This window comes from Canis lupus, chromosome 17 (assembly GCF_011100685.1).
Source record: "Canis lupus familiaris isolate Mischka breed German Shepherd chromosome 17, alternate assembly UU_Cfam_GSD_1.0, whole genome shotgun sequence".
In the NCBI taxonomy this organism is placed as follows: domain Eukaryota; kingdom Metazoa; phylum Chordata; class Mammalia; order Carnivora; family Canidae; genus Canis; species Canis lupus.
The window spans coordinates 41,699,223-41,719,718 of NC_049238.1; the positions used below are offsets into that span (position 1 = coordinate 41,699,223).

The 20,496-nt window shown below is 34.8% G+C and overlaps 1 pseudogene; it reads left to right on the forward strand.

Moving 5' to 3' along the window:
- Window positions 1-348: 348 nt before the first annotated feature.
- Window positions 349-19,788, forward strand: LOC119877193 (annotated as a pseudogene).
- Window positions 19,789-20,496: the final 708 nt, after the last annotated feature.

Here is a 20,496-nt window from a genome sequence, read left to right on the forward strand (position 1 = left end):
TTCATGATTTAGTCAGCAGCTCACACTCTGGGGTTATATATCAGCATATTTGTATATATTATATAGGTATTTCTTCAGTCAGCAGATCCACCTGAAATATTTCATAAAGTCTTGTCATTCAATAAATCCTTGTCTTCTTGTATCCCCAACAAATATACTCAGTTTTTGAGACAAAATGTGAGATTAAGAAAACTGCCTTCGGTTAAATCATACCAAATGGGTTTGAATTTCTTATTTTTTTTATACAAACTGAAAGAAAATGTGCTAGCTGTTGCTAACTCCAGTCACAAGGGTCAGACAACAGTTTGGTTGTGGGTGAGTGACCTACAGCGTTTACTTGTCGTTTTGATGAGTTTGGCCCTCAATCCCAAAACTTTCCTGGATGGATTAACAGGGAACACAATAATGGCGAAACTTAAGTGGGGAATGGACTACAAAGGCTATGTGGTATCTGTAGATGGCTATATGAGCATACAGCTGGTAAACACAGAAGAATACATAGATGGAACATTGGGCATTTGGCTGAATTTTTAATAAGGTGTAATAATGTCTTTTAGATCAAGGGTGTTGAAGAAGAGGACAAAGATGGGGAAATGAGAGAACAGCATTTGTTGTGGGGAATCTTTAAATATATATTTCTAGAAAATAAACATTTTTTTAAAAAAGAAACTGAAAGTAAATGAAGGATATATAGTCTAAATCACATCTTGGGAAACTGAGTAATTTTCAGTAAAGTATCATCCATGTGACCATGTTAGCTTAGGTTTTCCTTTTATCTAAAATATTTATTCAGAGGTTACTTTCAATAGATACTATGCATCTGGTACTCATGGAATATGTTATTCAGAATTTTGAGGTGGAAGAAGTCAGTCATAATTATTTAAAACTGTTAAATACCAAATCTCCAAATCTTACAGTGATAGATATAGATACATGTAAAATGAATTTGAATGGATGGATTTAAACTGTTTTTTTTTAAACTGTTTTTTGTGAAGGATAACATATCACTTATAAGATAAGAGTCTTACAGAGTCATTCTTAACCAGAAGTGAATATCAGAATTATGTAATTTTTTTGGAGAAGTACACATGCCTGCTATGCTTTCACCATCAACCTAAGTTTACTGGGTCATATATTCATTTTCTTAAAAGAATTTTCTACACAAATCTCACACATCTCAAAATAAGTATGGTGGTTATTCAACTTCCATTCTAATGATGACAAGTGAAAAGCTGCATTAGTTTACGTAAATCATGGAAACATCTGAAATAAGCACTCCCCAAAATGTCAGTGGCTCAGTTAGTTTCTTAATCAAATCTCAATTTGTTATGGGTCACTCAGGAACTAATATCCTTTCATGTAGTAGTTTCTAGTATATGGAGTTCCTTCACTTAATACTATGCATATAGCCTTCACAGAAAAAAAGGGTAGGCCTGCTTGTAATCACCTCATCCCAGAATATCATTTTGTTAATAGAACAGGTTACATTGTCCAAATTAAATGGAAGGGAGGCAAGAAATACCAATTAGTAATGATCCAAGAAGAAAACATCAAACTTTGATATTGGTGATACCCTGTAACATAATAAGTAGCCAATAAATATTTACAGATAAATATAATACTGAAACATTATTTCTTACATTATGTGATCATTGTAAGTCTTACATCTAAATATGTCTGACTTCAGAAATGTAATAGATCAATATGATGACTACTACAAAACAAATTTCATACTAGTCTGGTCCTGGCTATAAAAATAAATAAATTACCTACTTTATCAAAAGTTCTAAAATCGTCATTTAATCTGTTCAACTCTTATAAGATATCCACTTAGATTCATTGGAAAAATAGGTCAAATCTATTTTTCGTTGCATCAATCAACTGTTCTAACAATACATGGTCTTCTACCCAACAACTATTAATGAAGATAATTGCTCCAAGTATTGTGCAAAAGGGAAAGGATCATTTCTTTTTTTTTTAATTTTTATTTATTTATGATAGTCACACAGAGAGAGAGAGAGGCAGAGACACAGGCAGAGGGAGATGCAGGCTCCATGCACCAGGAGCCCAACATGGGATTCGATCCCAGGTCTCTAGGATCACGTCCTGGGCCAAAGGCAGGCGCTAAACTGCTGCGCCACCTGGGGATCCCGAAAGAATTATTTCTTAATGGAAAATTGTACTAGTCTATGAAAATTGCACTTTGGCTACAGATACAAATTTACTTCCTGTACTCTAATATTTGGCTCATTTTCTTCCATGTGAGTAAGCTCTGATATACATTTTTAAACCCCGAATATATTTTGGTACCAAGAAAGGAATCCATGCCATTTGGTTTTCAACTTGTGCAATATGCAAGTCTAAAGATTAAAGGTAAAATAACCTGGGCCTATAGGATTGGTGAGATATTTGTAGCTTCTGTGCCATAAATTTCTACCTACTTTGTCCTTTTTTTCAAGGATATTGTGAGGATAATATATAATGTGCTTTACATTATAAAATACAGCTATAAACAAACCAAAAACTTAATATATGAGGTGAAATTATTCAAGATGTGGTAAAACTAATATAAAAGTTTCTTGACCAATATTTGTTGAAAGAGTGAATACATACAAGAAGATTAATTTGATAGGATCTCCATATAGCTCATATAGGGATACTAAGGAGATCTGACACAGTGAACAGGTTGGAGATGTTTTTGACTAAGCAAGTGATGCAGTTATTTCTTTGAATTAACTCTTGTCTTTAAGAGAAAGAGCCACTGTAAAGTCTGATATTTTTGCTATTCACAGTCACACAGAGCATACGATAACTTCTAGAAAATAGCTGGGGACAATTGTTTGCAACGTGGAACTAATAATAGTTTGAACCATTTAGCTAAAATATATTTTCAAGAAGTCAAAGAGAGATCCTGAATAACCAGGGGAATATTGAAAAAGAAAACCAGAGCTGGGGGCATCACAATGCCGGATTTCAGGTTGTACTACAAAGCTGTGATCATCAAGACAGTGTGGTACTGGCACAAAAAACAGACACATAGATCAATGGTACAGAATAGAGAATTCAGAAATGGGCCCTCAACTCTATGGTCAACTAATATTTGACAAAGCAGGAAAGACTATCCACTGGAAAAAGGACAATCTCTTCAATAAATGTTGCTGGGAATATTGGACAGCCATGTGCAGAAGAATGAAACTAGACCATTCTCTTACACCATACACAAAGATAAACGCAAAATGGATGAAAGATCTAAATGTGAGACAAGAATCCATCAAAATCCTAGAGGAGAACACAGGCAACACCCTTTTTGAACTCAGCCACAGCAACTTCTTGCAAGATACATCTATGAAGGTAAGAGGAACTATAGCAAAAATGAATTATTGGGACTTCATCAAGATAAAAAACTTCTGCACAGCAAAAGATACAGTTAACAAAACTAAAAGACAACCTACAGAATGGGAGAGGATATTTCCGAATGACCTATCAGGTAAAGGGCTAGTATCCAAGATCTATAAAGAACTTCTTAAACTCAACACCAAAGAAACAAACAATCCAATCATGAAATGAGCAAAAGACATGAACAGAAATTTCACAGAGGAAGACATAGACATGGCCAACAAGCACATGAGAAAATGCTCTGCATCACTTGCCATCAGGGAAATACAAATCAAAACCACAATGAGGTACCACCTCCCAGCAGTGAGAATGATGAAAATTAGCAAGACAGGAAACAACAAATGTTGGAGAGGATGTGGAGAAAGGGGAACCCTCTTGCACTGTTGGTGGGAATGTGAACTGGTACAGCCACTCTGGAAAATTGTGTGGAGGTTCCTCAAAGAATTAAAAATAGATCTGCCAAAAAAAAATAAAAATAGATCTGCCCTAGACCCAGCAATTGCACTGCTGGGGATTTACCCCAAAGATACAGATGCAGTGAAATGGAAGGACACCTGCACCCCAATGTTTATGGCAGCAATGTCCAAAATAGCCAAACTGTGGAAGGAGCCTCGGTGTCCATCGAAAGACGAATGGATTAAGAAGATGTGGTCTATGTATACAATGGAATATGACTCAACCATTAGAAACGACAAATACCCACCATTTGCTTCAACGTGGATGGAACTGAAGGGTATTATGCTGAGTGAAGTAAGTCAATCAGAGAAGGACAAACATTATATGGGCTCATTCATTTGGGGAATATAAAAGGTAGTGAAAGAGAATAAAGGGGAAAGGAGAGAAAATGAGTGGGAAATACCAGTGAGGGTGACAGAACATGAGAGACTCCTAACTCTGGGAAACAAAGGGTGGTGGAAAGGGAGGTGGGTGGGGGTTTGGGGTGACTGGGTGACAGGCACTGAGGGGGACACTTGATGGGATGAGCACTGGGTATTATGCTATATGTTGGCTAACCGAACTCCAATAAAAAAAATATGCAAACAAACCTCCAAGAAGTCAACGATTAAAGATATGTGAAACAAAATGAGGTCCTTTATTAATCTTAATCTAGGCTATAGGATCTTAAAATCACAGACAACTAACCGAATTTTAAGTGCATAATGTTAAATGGAAGAGTTTAAATTGATCACCGAAAGGTTTTTAAAGAAAGTATGAAAAATTAAAGTTTAAGAATCAGAGCTATTAAAGAATAAAGGTACTACCATGGGGAAATATAAGTGGCCTACAAAAGGACATTCTGAGTTAAGAAATTCAATACAAACATTCATGTTTAACAATGTCAAGGTCAGGAAAGATATGGACTCTTTCTTTTCAAATTTGCATATTCACATTTGGTAAAGCCCAGTCAGGTTTGTAGTTTCAAATACTGTTATTACATTAAACTAATTCCATTTAATTCCATTAAAAAATAAAATAATTTATTATTTCTATATGTATAATTCCTGCGTTTTTTCCCCAAAATTTTCATTTGAATGCAGTTGGCACACAATATACATTAGTTTCAGGTGTATAACATAGTGATTTGACAAGTTTAAACATTACACTATGCTCACCAGAAGCATAGTTGCCATCTGTCACTATACACTGTTTACCTTACTATACAATGTCACCTTATAATATCATTGACTACATTCTTTTTGCTGTGCCTTTTATTCTCACGACTTACTCATTCCTTAATGGGAAATCTGTATCTCCCACTCCCCTTCATCCATATGCCCATTCCCCCTGCTCCCCCTACCTACCCCCCCTCAGCCCCCTGGGGCCCTGGCAATCATCAACTTGTTCTCTGTATTTAAAGGTCTGATTCTGCTTCTTGTGTTTCTTTTTCTTTTTAAATATTTTATTTATTCATGAAAGCCACAGAGAAAGGCAGAGACATAGGCAGAGGGAGAAGCAGGCTCCCTGTGGGGAGCCTTATGCGGTACTCTTAACTCAGGACCTGGGGATCAAGACCTGAGCTGAAAGCAGATGCTCAACCACTGAGCCACTCAGGTGCCCCTTGTATTTCTTTTTAAATGGCATCACCAGATTCATAAGTAATGCCTGATTTCGTAAGAAAATAAAGTTATCCTTCACCCCTCTTTTTCCACCAGTAGGTATTCATGGTATTTTTTTTTTTATTTTTAAGATTTTAGTACTTGAGAGAGAGAGAGAGAGAGAGAGGAGGGGCAGAGAGAGGGAGAGAGAGTGTCATATGAAGACTGCGCTCAGCACTGAGTCTGACATGGGGCTCAATCTCAAAACCCTGAGATCATGACCTGAACCCAAATCAATAGTCAGACACCTAATTGATGGAGCCACCCATGCACCTCTACTCATGGTATTTCTAAAGAAATACCAAGTCCTGCTTATTGTACTTCTTTAGCTCAGGGATTATTACATCCACTGATTGCGTTAAGAATGTCCTAACAAGTTTCACTATCGCTAGTTTGCCTCATTTCCCACAGTGCTATCAGATTGGTCTTTCTAAAATTCATGTCTGATATGTATTTTTCCTAAATAAAACTTTTTTTTTTAATGATTGCCTATAAAGTTCGAAATGTCTACTGCATCAGTTACCAATATGACCTATGGTACAAATCCAACTTACTACTTATTATCGTAAGTATTGACAAGCTAAAATGATCTTTACATTGATTATATTTTAAGTAATTATATAATTACCTAAACAATATCTTTGTGCCTGTAAAGCCTAAAATATTTACTCACTGGCTCTTTATAGAACAAGATTGTAGACAGCCATGCTAGAAACCTGTGGAAAGCCCATTACATACACTCTTACTCTATCAGCCTTCTCTGTCACTACACCATTAACATTTAACTTTCTAACCAAGCCAATCCTGGAAACTGTTGAATTTTTAGAAAGTAAAAAGATCTGTTTTCAGCTTTGGGCCATACCTCAGTGTTCTTTAAGTCTGTAATATTTACTTCTGCTATCTTCATCATTGGACAAGCCCTTTCTTCCCTCAAACTCAGTTTACCTTCCAGAAAACTTTATAGAACTTCCTCGCTCTAAGAAGGTGACAGTTTGATTCTCTGGTAAACTGTCATTTTTAAATCTGTGTATGACTTGTTTTTCAGTGGAATGTGTGGTAGTCTTTACTTGGTCTTCACTAAATGGCTACCATAGTATCTTCATCTAATATGTTCCTCTGCACTATGACTTGTCACATCCTATTAAGTGGTGGATGATAGATCTCTATCCTCTGGATCTGGGCAGGACTTGTAACTTGAATAATAGACTGTGACAAAATTGACACTGTAACAACTATGAGAATATCTCTTATGAGGCCTGGCAGCTTGAGACTCCTGCCACTTCAAAGCCAGTGCCCATGTAAGAACTGTTATTATTCTGGATCCATCAAGTATTAATTAGCCTATCACCTAATAAGCCTAGTATGTGATGAAGCCATGGTAAATGAGATGTCATATACACAGAGAGGGGTGTAGGGGCAATGAGACACCAGCCACGTGAATGAAGAAGCCACTATGGAGATCTGCAAGCCCCAGTGCTCTACTTTATACTACATAGATCACGGGCAAATTGTCCACCTGAGCTCCTTCTACATTTCTGACCTATAAAATGTGAACAAAATGATATTGTTGTTTCAAACCAATAGCTTTTGGGGTGGCTTGCCATAATGCGACATACAGCCAGAACAAAATAACTGCCTCATTGCTAATTTGTTGTTCCCATTTGAATGTAAGGTTTAGATGACTGAATAGAATTCTCCCTTACTGAGTTTATTTCATGAAGCTTGGCATATGGGAAATACTTTTACATGCTTACTGAATGAGTGAGTGCATTTTCAGAGTTGAATATAAGATTGAATATGTAAACGGCTCAAGTTGCAAGAAGTATAGAGCTTGCAAACTCTGTCTTCTTTGTAGAGAAGAAAAAAGTAAGGGAAATGAAAAGAAAGTGGCAAGAATGGTAAGGAGGCATAAAGTGGACTTATACGGGGAAGAGGGTAAATATTTGGGAGGAGGTGGTACAAAGGAGTGTTGGGGGTCACCGAGACCAACTCTAGTTTTGGTGATTCATTAAATGGATTCAACATATAGTCTAATTCATGACTATGATTTATTGTGGTGAAAGAATATAAAGTAAAATTATTGAGAGAAAGCATATGGGGTGAAATCCTGGGGAAACCAGATACATATTTTCAAAGGTTCTCTTCTGGGGGAATCATACAGGATGGCACTTAATTCCTCAGCAATGAGTTGTGACTGCATTTGTGAAATGCTGTCAATTAGGGAAGTTCATTACAAATTCAGCATCCGAGGTTTTTCTTGTAGTTTGGTAATATAGGCAGCTTCTGCCTATCACATACAGAACCTCTAGATATTCAGAGTAAATCAAGTGTTTGGTATAAATTATACTGTTTATACAAATAGTTTAGACATAGTAAATAAGCCACTCTTATCAGTTCTAGGGAAGGTGGGAATCCTCCTGATATATAAGTTTTTAGATGACCACTAAGGCACAAACTTTTAAGTGGGTCTTTCAAAGAATGACAGTCAGACGTTCTTTTTCTGCAAAGAAGGGAGGGTATGGTCCTTGGAGGCTACCCTCAGCCCCTCAGACATTGTTATCAAGACAATGTAATCATTTGTAACTCCAGAGGAAAAAAAACCTACTAAATGTTGTGTTAACCTTATATTAAATAGATTCTTTTTTTTTTTAAGATTTTATTTATGAGACACACACACACACACACACACACACACACACAGACGCAGGCTCCATAGAGGGAACCCGATGCAGGACTCGATCCTGGGACTCCAGGATCATGCCCTGGGTCAAAGGTAGGCACTAAACCACTGAGCCACCCAGGGATCCCCAATAGATTAATTTTCAATTCAGATAATCCTCCACTGACAGTCTTTAACAGAACACCTAAAATATAAGTTTTTAGTATGAAAGATAAATTCTTTCCAAATAATTCTTATATTAAAAGAGAATCTTTGATTTTTTTGACTGCAAATATTTTTTGACTATCTGCCATGTACAAGGCATGTGCTAAGGATCTTCAGTGATGGTTGTCAAACAGCGACTTCCCATTAGGACTTAACGGTGTGGAAGACTGACTACTACAGAAATAACCACAGTGTAATCTGGCAAAGGCTATACTAGAGACCTACATAGTTTGCTTTTCACACATATCAAAGGAAACATCTAATGTTGGCGTGAATGCTGAGAATATCCCTCTTCTAAAGTGCCTAGTGGGTCAAAAGCTTAATTATGAGTGGGATTTATTATGGCAGAAACAAGAATGATCTTGCCTTTTAAACAGAATAATTCAACCAAAGGCTTTACAGTCCATGACACATTTAAGAATTGCAAGTAAAGTCTGTTACTAGAATACCGATCTTTGAGGGGAAAAATTAGAAGTGAAAATAAAGAATCAGGGGAATTGAGATTATTAAACAGATTTCATGGACACACTAACAGGTCTAAACTTCAAATAAAAGCAATGAGAAGTCAATGAAGATCTTCAAAGTGAAAAGACAAGGTTAGAGTATTTAAAAATAGATTTTTTTCAAGTCCTGAAGTAAAGGATGGATTAGAACAGGTTTTTCTTATCTTAGTTCATCTTTTTTGTAGGACTTTATTTTTAGAGCAGTTTCAGGTTCACAGCAAAGTTGAGGGAAAGATTGAGATTTTCAATATACACTCCCCCCTGACACATGCATAACCTCCTGCATTACCAACATTCCCCACAAGAGGTGGGGAATTTGTGAAAACTGATGAACTACACTGACTTAAAATCATCCCATAGTCCATATAATGATTCACTCTTGGTATTGTATATTCTATGGGTTTGGTCAAATATATGATGACATATATCCATTATTATACTATCATACATTTTGCTGCCCTAAAATCCTCTGTGCTCCACCTGTTTATCTTCCTCCCACCTCAGCCCAGCAATCATTGATCACTCCATGGTTTTGCCCTGGATTTCCAGGATGTAATATATTAGAATCATACATTATTGTAGCTTTTTCAGATTGCAGTCCTTCACTTAGTAATGTGCATTTAAGGTTCCTCCATGTTTTTTCATGGCTTGATAGTTCATTTTGTTTTAGTGCTGAATAATATTCCATAGTCTAGATGTACCACAATTTGTCCATTTATCTAATAACGGGCATCTTTTGCTTCCAAGTTTTAGCAGTTATGAATACATTTGCTATAAAAATGTGCATGCAGTTTTTTGTGTGAACACAAGCTTTTAACTCCTTTAGTACCAAGGAGCACAATTACTCAATTACATGACAAAAATATCTCTAGTTCATAAAATACTAACAACCGTCTTCCAAAATTGTTGTACCATTTTGTATTCCTACCAGCATTGTATGAGAGTTCCTGTTACTCCACATCCTTGCTAGCATATGGTATTGTCATTGCTCCAGATTTTGGCTATTCTAATAGGTATATAGTGGTTATTATTGTTGTTTTAATTTATATTTCTCTAATGACATAAGTGTGCAGTATTTTCTGTATATTTTCTTTGGTAAGATGTGTGTTAAGGTTCTTGTCTCTTATTTCTATCAAGGTATTTCTTTTCTTATTGTTGAGTTTTCAGAGTTCTTTGTATATTCTGGATAACAGTCCTTTATCAGATATGTCTCTTGAAAATATTTCTTTCAATTTATAGTTTGTCTTTTTATTCTCTTGACATTGCTTTTTATAGAGCAATTTTTAATTTTAACGAAGTCCAGCTTATGCATTATTTATTTCATGGATTGTGCCTTTGGTGTTATATCTAAAATGGTATCACCATACTTAGAGTTCATCTAAGTCTTCTTTTATGTTATCTTTGAGGCGTTGATAGTTTTGCAATTACATTTAGGTCTGCAATCTATTTTGAGTTAATTTTTGGTAGGGATTTAAAGTCTGTGTCTAGATTTAATTTTTGGATGTACATATCCACTTTTTCCAGCATCATCTGTTGAAGATACTAACTCTGCTCCATTGCATAAATGTCCTTTGTTCCTTTGTTAAAGATCAGTTGACTATATAAATGTGGGCATATTTCTGAGCTACTTTTTCCATGGACTTATTTGTCTATTCTTTGTCAAAATTGAACTGCCTTCATTTCTGCAGCCTTATCATATGTCTTGAAATTGAGTAGTATTAGTTCTTCAACTTTATTCTTCTTCTATATTGTATTGGCTATTCTGGTCTTTTGCATCCATATAAACTTTAGAATCATGTTGATACTGACAAAATAATTTGGTGCAATTTTTATTAGAATAGCAATTACTCTGTAGATTGAGGTGAGAAGAACTGATATCTTAACAATATTATTTCTATTCCATGAACATGAATTCTTTCTCCATTTATTTAGTTTTTCCTGATTTCATTCATCAGACTTTTGTAGTTTTCCTCAAATATATCTTTACAGATTTTGTTAGATTTATACCTAAGGATTTCAAATTTTGGTGCTAATGTAAATGGTATTCTTCTTGACCTCAAGTACAACTTATTCTTTGCTGGTATACAGAAAAACAATTTGGCTTTTGTATATTAATTTTGCATTGTACAGCCCTGTCACAATTGCTTATTTTTTCCAAGAAGGTTTTTTTTTCCCACATAGATGATCATGTCACCTATAAATATAGACAGGTTATTTCTAGGTATGTATGTATGTATGTATGTATGTAACTGTCAAAGAGATCAAGAGATCACAAGCAGGGAGGAGGAATAGAGGGAGAGATAAAAGCAGGCAACCTGACCTGAGACTCCATACCAGAATCCTGAGATCATGATTAAGGCAGAAGCTTAACTGACTGAACTACCCAGGAACCCTAAACAGGGTATTTCTTCCTTCCAATTTGTATACCTTTTATTTCCTTTTCTTATCTTATTGTGTTGGCTATTACTGCCAGGATAATGTAACAAGAATGGTGAAAGAAGACATCCATGTCTTGTACCTAATTTTAGTGGTAAGCTTCAATTTCTCACTATTATGTAATTTGTAGACTATTTTATATATTTTTTATTAAGTTGAGGAAGTTCCTCTCTATCCCTAGTTCACTGAGAGCTTTTATCATGAATAGGTTTTGTATTTTCTTGAATACGTTTTTTTTTACATTGATAAGATTGTGCGAGTTTTCTTCTTTAGCATATTTCTGGACATAGAACAAGTTGACTATTTAAATAAATTTTTCCAAATAAAGTAACAAGTAAATTTTCAGTATAAATTATTATTTTTTTTTAAAAAAAACTTAATTCCTGGCTTAGCTAATGGCAAATAAAGGAACTCTTCACAGAATAAAAAGCACAAGAAAATGAGAGTTCTGACTAGAAGCAGGGATGTCAAGTCAACTTTTCCCATGAGCTTATTTATCAATTCTGATGGCTTAGAGCCAGAATTTGTAGTTATACGACTAAGTTATTGGGGGGCAAAGAGAGAAGAGAGAGACCCAACAGGATGGAAGTTCAGATTTAAGGACCCCACACAAAATCAAATCATTCAGGAAGCAATTCTCTCAATAGGTTGAAAGAAAATCCAATTTTATGGAAATGGGGAGGATGCCTGAGTGATTAAGCCTTGTTCCTTTGTCAAAATAAAATGATCCTTAGAGAATTTATAAGTCTCTACTAACACGGGTTTATAAGTTTTAATTTATATTTGTTTGTGGGCAGCCCCGGTGGAGCAGCGGTTTAGTGCTGTCTGCAGCCCGGGGCGTGATCCTGGGGACCTGGGATCGAGTCCCACGTCAGGCTCCCTGCATGGTGCCTGCTTCTCCTTCTGCCTGTGTCTCTGCCTCTTTCTCTCTAGCTGTGTCTCTATGAATAAATAAATAAAGTATTTAAAAAATAAAGTTTAAAAAAAATTATATTTGTTTGTATTACTCTCCCCCATCTCTCTGCCAAGCTACTTTGATATTTAAAATAGCTCAGAGTTGGTAGAATCCACAGGCACTTGATAGCAATAAATGCAAGTCCTCTTTAGATTAAGATACCCTTAATCATAATTTTAAATAATTCTCAAAACTGACAATTCAAGGCATAGAGGCTCAAATTCAAAAACAACTGAATACCCAAGGAGCTGCAGCCATAAACAGAAGCCATTAATGAAACAACAGCAACAAAATAATCATACAGACACACAAACCCTAAACTGAATACTGGAGCTACTAAGTATAAAACAAATGGGTTTTATATATTTAAGAATTTTTTTAAAAAATGAAAGTATTATAAAGGTATAAGACACCAACAAATCTGACAGAATTGAAAATAAACTAAAATAAACTTTAGGGTTGAAAAATAAAAGAAGTTATATAAAAATAAGACAGTGATTTTAAGCTTCAGATTTGTCACAGTTGAGGAAATTAGTGACCTGGACATTTGTAATAAGAAGTTACACAGAATGAGGCAAAGGGACATAGATAGAGACAAAAATAAAGACACAGTCATTAAAAAATAGAGTACATAGTAAGATGTTCGAGCATAAATGTAATTTGTTTCCCAAAAGAGAGACAATAAAAAATGAACATAAGCAATATTTGGAGAAACAATAGCTGAGAAATTCATTCTGGATGAATGAAATAGCCAAATTTCTATGTCAGTAAGTTTAATTCATCCAAAGTCAAATTAAACACACTCACACACACACTGACATAGGTTAATGTATCTATAGAAAATCAGACACCAAGATAATTACAAAAATAGCCTCAGATAAAATATAATCTAAAAATAACAATAATTATGTGAAAGCTAAATGCACAGCAGAAAGAAAGCCTATCAGAGAATAGTAGAATAATATCCTCAGCTATTGAGGGGATATAATTGACATATAATAATTTTATACCTTGTGAAGTTATTTTTCATTTTTTTGACTTTTTTAAAAGAATGTTTATAAAATGTGACTATAAATATCAGGTTTATCTTAAGAAAAATTAAAAATAATATTCTGGGAAAAAGGTCTAAGAATTGAGAAAGGTCATATTATAGCCACTCCACAGAAATGAGATGAATCCCCAGTCAAAATCTGGTTGGGACTTATAATACTTATAATGTGATTCACTATAATAATGCATTAAAAATGCACTCCAATGATGATAATTAGGGTTGTAGGGCTGGGGTGCCGGTTTTCCTAAGAAATCAGGGTCTTGTATGCTTTGAACTTCTATAGTATTTGGCCTTTTTTTTTTTTTTTTTTTTTTTTTAGCATGCCCAAATGTGAGGCAGAATAAGAATAGGGAAGGGTGGGCCTTAAGGGGCATGGATAGATAAATATAACAAATGGGATTTGACTCTATTTCTGCTGTTAATCAATGAAGATATTAAAAAACAACAAGATTTACTTATTAAATGACATGTCTGGTTCTGTAATTTAGCACTATTTTAGTTTCTACAAGAGTGTATAAGAAAGAGTATATTTTAAAAATATAAGTGAGTGCATTAATTAACTACTATGAAAACAGACAAAAAGAGGATTAGGCTCCTCAGAATGAAGAAAAATGTCATTTTTTAATAACTTGGGCTGGAAATTAAACTTTTTTTGATATCATAAAGTGCATAAGGAAACAACATCATGTCACATCCACAGACATCTGTGTAACTTCTTTATGGTACTAAATAGATCATAAAGTTTCAGGAGCATTTCTTATCTAATTTACCACTAGGAAGAGATTTACATAATGAAATGAACTTCCCAATTGTTCCTTTGCTGAAAGATCTTGACAACAACATCTATTCTTTTGGATACCATACAGTGTCCCACACCTGTTGAAATAAATGGTTTGGAAGGAAGATAGCTTGTGCATCATTTATTGTGAGGCTATTTGACTCTTCCATGCCCAGCATTTTAAGAGTTGCTACGGGGAAGTAGACATAAGAAGATATAAAATAAAGTAGAAATAACAGGGGGCATCTGGGTGGCTCGGCTGGTTGAGTATCTGACTTTTGGTTTAGGCTAGGATTCTGATGTCACAGGTTGTGGGATCAAGCTTTATATCCATCTCCAAGCTCAGTGGAAGTCTATTAGGATATTCTCTCCCTTTGGTCTTTCCCCCGCTCTGTCTCTCTGTCTCTCTGTCTCTAAAACAAACAAACAAACAAACAAGAAAACAAATAAATAAATAAGAAACAACGAGGACACAAAACCTCTCCAAGGGTGATATTCAAAGTGAAGGTAGCCAATATACCATGAGGAAATGTGGCTTGAGTCAGGAATTGAAGGAACACACTGATTAAAAATAGAAGGAGAATTCCTTAATTAAAATACAAATATAGAGGTGTTCAGGATATTTCCAGAGTGTGAGAAGGAAAGTAAGGTCAGAATGGTGAAACTGAGAAGTCCTTTTCAAGATCCGCTTGGAGAAGGAAGGCTGGTGCAGCCAGCAGTAAAATTGAAAAATTATGACAAGAGCAGCATGATAGAATGCTTTAGTATTTCCAATTCTGCTACTTACAAAATCATCTTCTAATTTGGAACTTTGCTTCTTGGCTTCCCTCATGGAACCAAATAATTTTTAATATAAAATATTCAATTGGCTCTCTTAATATAAATATTAATTTTCTGAGTTTTAAACAGTTTTCCTAGATTTTATCTTATTACATTCTTTTAAAAAATCTATAAACCTCATAATTGCCTTTTGAATAAATCCATATTTCCTATGTGCCATTCAGAATAATAATAAGCTCCCTAAGAACACGTCAATATTTCTAACAAAATCTCTTTATTTCTACTCCAATTATACTGGTTTCCTTTTCTCTTAGTTTTCCATGTGTGAGCTTACTTCCATATTGATGATGATGTTCCTGTCATTTTTTATATTTTTATGTAATATTTTACTACTCCTACTCCTACTTCTCCTTTCCTCCTCCTCATTCTCCTCCCCCCCCCTACACACACACACACACACACACACACACACACACACACTCCACCTCCATATAACCTTACCTCTGCCAAAGAGGAGCACTGACATGATTCCAAGATAATACAAAGATTAGGGCATTATGGGGCAGAGTTTGAGTATGAAAAAAAATATTGAATTATCATTGTGTCTGTAGGACATATGCACTTTAGAACATATGTACTCTGATTCTTCAACTCCCTCTCCCTAAAATTATGTTGTTTTATTTGTTGTCTCTTTCTAAGAACTATGGGAAAAGACTGGCTTGGTGTAACCTCAATTTCATTGGGAAGTATATCTTATTTTGCAAAAGCTAAACTGGTCCCCGAAAAATGGAGGATCTATAGAGGCCACTTAAGTATGTCTTTGCCTAAGTCTAATGGGAATTCTCATTTCACAATTTGCTTTGTATTTTTTTTAGTTCTGAGGAACCACACTTACACTTGTACTTGGAGCTGATGTCTCATGAAAGCAAGTAAAGTGATTTCATTTCTATGACATTGTCCTCTATCAGGATTACAAAAGTGACATCTTAACCAGCACACTACCACTTTCCACCTGAGAACACAATTTTCATGAGGGCTTTTACACGTTGCCTCTTTCAATAACATTTTAGGGCATAGTACAATGCCTTTCAGGTTATCAAAAATTTAATAATTATTTATTGAATGCATGAAGTAACAGATGATAAGTAAAGCATCTAACAAATATTTAACAAGCTTTTTATGATGACCAAGATGCATAAAGCAAAGTTGTAGGCTTTGTTTAGGAACCTGAGAACTGAGAAATTATTTAAATATTTTAAGCAGGGAAATTACAATAAAATTTCCACATGTATATGTCCCTTATGGCTACAAAATGGATAATAAATTTTAACAAGATGGAATTGGATGATGAAACCAGTAATATAGTTATTACCACATATAAAAGTGGTCTCAATGGATAAGGAGAGAAATGGACACATTCAAAATAGTTTTATGAGATAAAATCAAGAGGCCTTTGTTATGGATTATGTGCAAGCAGAGAGGGAAAAAGAAGTTTCAAGGATAATTCAAATTTTCAGGCTGCACAATTAGATGAATATTGGTGCCTCTTACAAAGACAGACAGAAAAAAAGCTTAGAGGAAAGCATGAATTCAATTTGAGGACTCTTCCTTTAGAAGTTTTCTTAAAATGTCTGAATAAAATATTTTATCAGGTTATGTATATGATTCTTTATGTCAGAAAGGTTTGTGCAGGGAATATTAGTTTAGAGGTCATCAGCACTGCATCATCTGTACCACAGGCATAGATAACATGGACGAGGGAATCTTGAAAGGTTGGGGAAAAAGATGCAATTTTTTTTTTTTTTTCAGAAAGGAGGCTTAGAAATTTTAGTATTCAACATCATGGTAAATAATAATGAAACAAAGAATGAGAAAGAACCTCAAGAGTGGGAGGAGAGGCTACATTGTCATGGAAGATGAAGGAAGAAAATTTTACGAAATAGATAATGAGACATATTTCCGGCATTTTTGATAAGTTAGAAGATCAACATACGCCCTCTGGATTCAGCCACATGTAGTTTACTGATGACCTTAGTAGGAGTGTGTTCATCATGCCTGGGGACAAAGGGGAATGATGGTAGACTGAGTGAGGAACAGAAGGTAGGAGGAGAAAAAAATGGACTAAGTCTAGGGAAAAAAAATATTTTTACAAGTTTGGCTTCAAGAGAAGAAAAGAGAACATTATCAGCCTCAACCCTACTCCCCCCAAAATAAGGAAGAGCTGAGTAAGTGGTATGTTTCTTTGGTTGTTTCATCTTTTTCCTCATTTAAACTGGTTTGATTTGAAAGGGACTTGAACATGTTTAAATCTTCCTGGTAAGCATCTTTTGTGAATGAGACAAGATGAAAATCGTCTTGGAGATGATCATTGACCATCTTTTGGTACTTAATGGGCCCAGACACAAATTCAAACATACAGTGATCTCTAAACAAGTTGATATGAATTCCTGCAATACAAACTGGCCACTATAAGCCTGTCTGGACTGCCTTGCCTGAGTGGGAACAAAGAACATTCATACTTCTCTTTCTGCCTCCCCACAATGCTAAAATCAGTGTAGGAAACCCAATCAATGTTAACCAAGCACATCCATCTTCTTCTGATTTCCTATTACTTGGCATAATTCCTGGCATGGAGGATGCCCTGTATAACTATTTGTGGTTTAAACAGTCAAATAAATGAGTTAATAGGGAATAAATCCAGTAAGACAGTCCCTCAAGAAGCCTCTGCTAGCTGTTTTCTTAATTCTACACAATCAGAGAATATGCTGGCTATGGGGTAGGTATTCTACACGTTTCTTATTTACCTGGAAACTTTTGTGTTCCTGGAAAAGGACCACATAAATAATAAAATCACACATTTCCCTTTCTATGTCCAGTTAGTGTAATTAATCTGATACAGATCTAATGGCTCTGATAATCTTAATGGGTACTTCTTTTAGGGTTTTTACTTTTTTTTGCTCAACTTGGTTTGTTTTCCTGCAAATAATTCTGGGTAAGGATATCCATACACCTCACTGACTTTTATTATTACTTTAAATGTAAAATGAAACACATATTTCAGATGGACTTAATGTCATTTGTTTAAATGTATTTTTTTCTGGTTTTTGTCTTCTTTACTATTATCGCCTACATGTTAGATGCACAAGAATGCTTCCAATCAGTATATTTTAAAATATAACAGCAAACTGGTGAAGCAAAATAACAGTATACAGAATCTGTTTAGAAATTTAATTTTTAGTGCAAAGAGAGAGCTGGGTTTGATCTAGAAACTCTCATTCCAGTCTGACATGTTCTTGGTTTTAGGGAACAATACTTGGCAGCTATCTTCTTTGCTGTTGGAAAATGATTGGAAGACAATTTCTTTTCTTTAGCAGGGTTTTCTGAGAGCTGTATGATGCTTCAGTTACTTCATTCTGGTATACAGTAGAATAGCATGTTCCCCTCTATCTCTCAGAAAGACAGGGGAAACACGAACCATGTATGTCCCTCTCTCTTTGGGCTCTAGATCTCATTGTAATGACAGCAAATAGATCCATTCTATGACTTTAAAAAAGAGTGTTGATAAAAGAAAGAAATATAATGAATTCAATAATTTTACAATAATAATAGCTTTTGTGACATTCCACTAATAAAAACTCTTTTACCCAGCTCAGTCATATAGTTTAAATTTCATGGCCATGACTTCCAGGTACTTAAAAAAAAGAAACAAACAAATCACCAGAAACATGAAAATTGATGTAAATTTGGATCTCATATAGAAGCCAATCACTGTTTCAATTAATTCCTATCTCAAAAACCTAAAGTATGATGTACTAGATAGATTTCTAAAGAAGTGCTACTAAGTTTTATACATGACTTTTGTTTTAAAAATGAAAAAAAACATGTGCTTATTTAAAACACTGAATAGTGCAAAAGGGCTTTAATGTAAAACAACACTTCCAGTTTCAGATACCTCCTCTAGCTGATAGCTGTTCCTTCTGGTAATTGCTCTTATATCTATAATGTCCATGTTATCTTAGTTTTAATCATGGAGGTAATATCTTTAAACTTCCTACTAAATTATTTTTATTTTTTTCACTTACACATCTCCCATAGCTTCCAAATATCTGTATCTCAGGTACCAACTTTATTTTGTCTCTTTTGATTTTCTTTCATTTTGGACATCATAGCTTAAATTTCTAAAATTCTTAGGTTATTCCTTTTCTACAGAATTATTTTTGTGTAGAAAAGGAATAGTGGATACAGTGTTTTCATGATTCTCTTTGAATATATTTACTGGGATAATTATGAAGTTAAATTCAATCAAATTATTTGTTTCCTCCAGGGCATATAATATTTTTTTTCTTGCTCTTTAGTTTTTATCCTTCATGATTTCCTAAAATATATTTTGTTTCCTGATTGAATGTACATGAGTGTGTGTCCATCTGTGTGCCTTTATGTGCATGCATATTTCAAAATGAATCTATTGAAAGTTAACAGAAGTCTCTAGAGCTTGTTAAATGGTAGGTGTCACCATACTTTCCATGAAGCCCACTCCAGGTGGAGAAAAGGAATGGTTAAGGACCAACTGTTTCATACTTAGATCTTTAAGTAATTCCCCTCCTTTCTATCCGAGGTCTCGTGTCCACCCTCACTTTGGGACCTGGTACTTCAGAATCTTTCCAGGGGAAATATGTTGGGCTGATTGTTTCTCCCATTTGCTCTGACCTATCATGTCACATGCTCAAGGATACTGCTTCTTCTCCTTTTATCAAATATGCTTCCATTTATTCTGTCCTGATGTGGAAATTTGTTGAATTGCTTAGTATCTGAATCTCCATCTTGTTTTCATATCTTTGTGGACTTACATCCTTTAATTTTTTGACATTATTTTAGTACAGCCTTCGAAGGAAAAAGAGATAGCGTGTAATTGTGTCAATAACTATAACACGGTGTTCTGTTTGGTTTTGAGGTTAGGTTTATTTTCATTCTTTTAAAATGTCCCTTTTTTAGGGGAGAGATAACAGCTTCAAATAATCTAAATGCAGCTGGCTCTTGTACGAAAGAGTGCCAAGCTGCATGTATTGCACTGAGCTGAAGTCCTACCCAATTACATTGTCTTTTAAAACTGCAAAAACAGACAGAACCTGCCTGGGGAACTTAAACTGTGTCCAGTTTACAGATTCTCATTACAACAATTAAGGAGAATAATCAATAGGACTTTCCTACTGATTGTGCAAGACCCAGCAGAGTGCAATGCATGAATTAAATAATGCACTATATGTGTACACATTCTTCAAAGATTTTATACTTCTGAGTGTTTACAATGTAAAGACTTTTAAAGCATGACATTAAAACATCAAAATACTGTGTAATGTGACATCCATAGTTCTTTCCAATGTATAACTATACCAGATATTTTGAAGCTAACAAAAATGCAATGAAATAGACCCTATGTCTCCTTCCCCTAAAAAAGGAAAATAAAATATTATACTCTAAGTCCACAGATGTGAATAGTTGAGTTCAAGATAAATTATCTTAGGTCACACAACTCTGGGACCAAATTTAAGTACATTTAATGACTCTTTCAGTGTTTTACATTTCCCACAGCCTTGTCTGCTAAATCTAAAGATACATA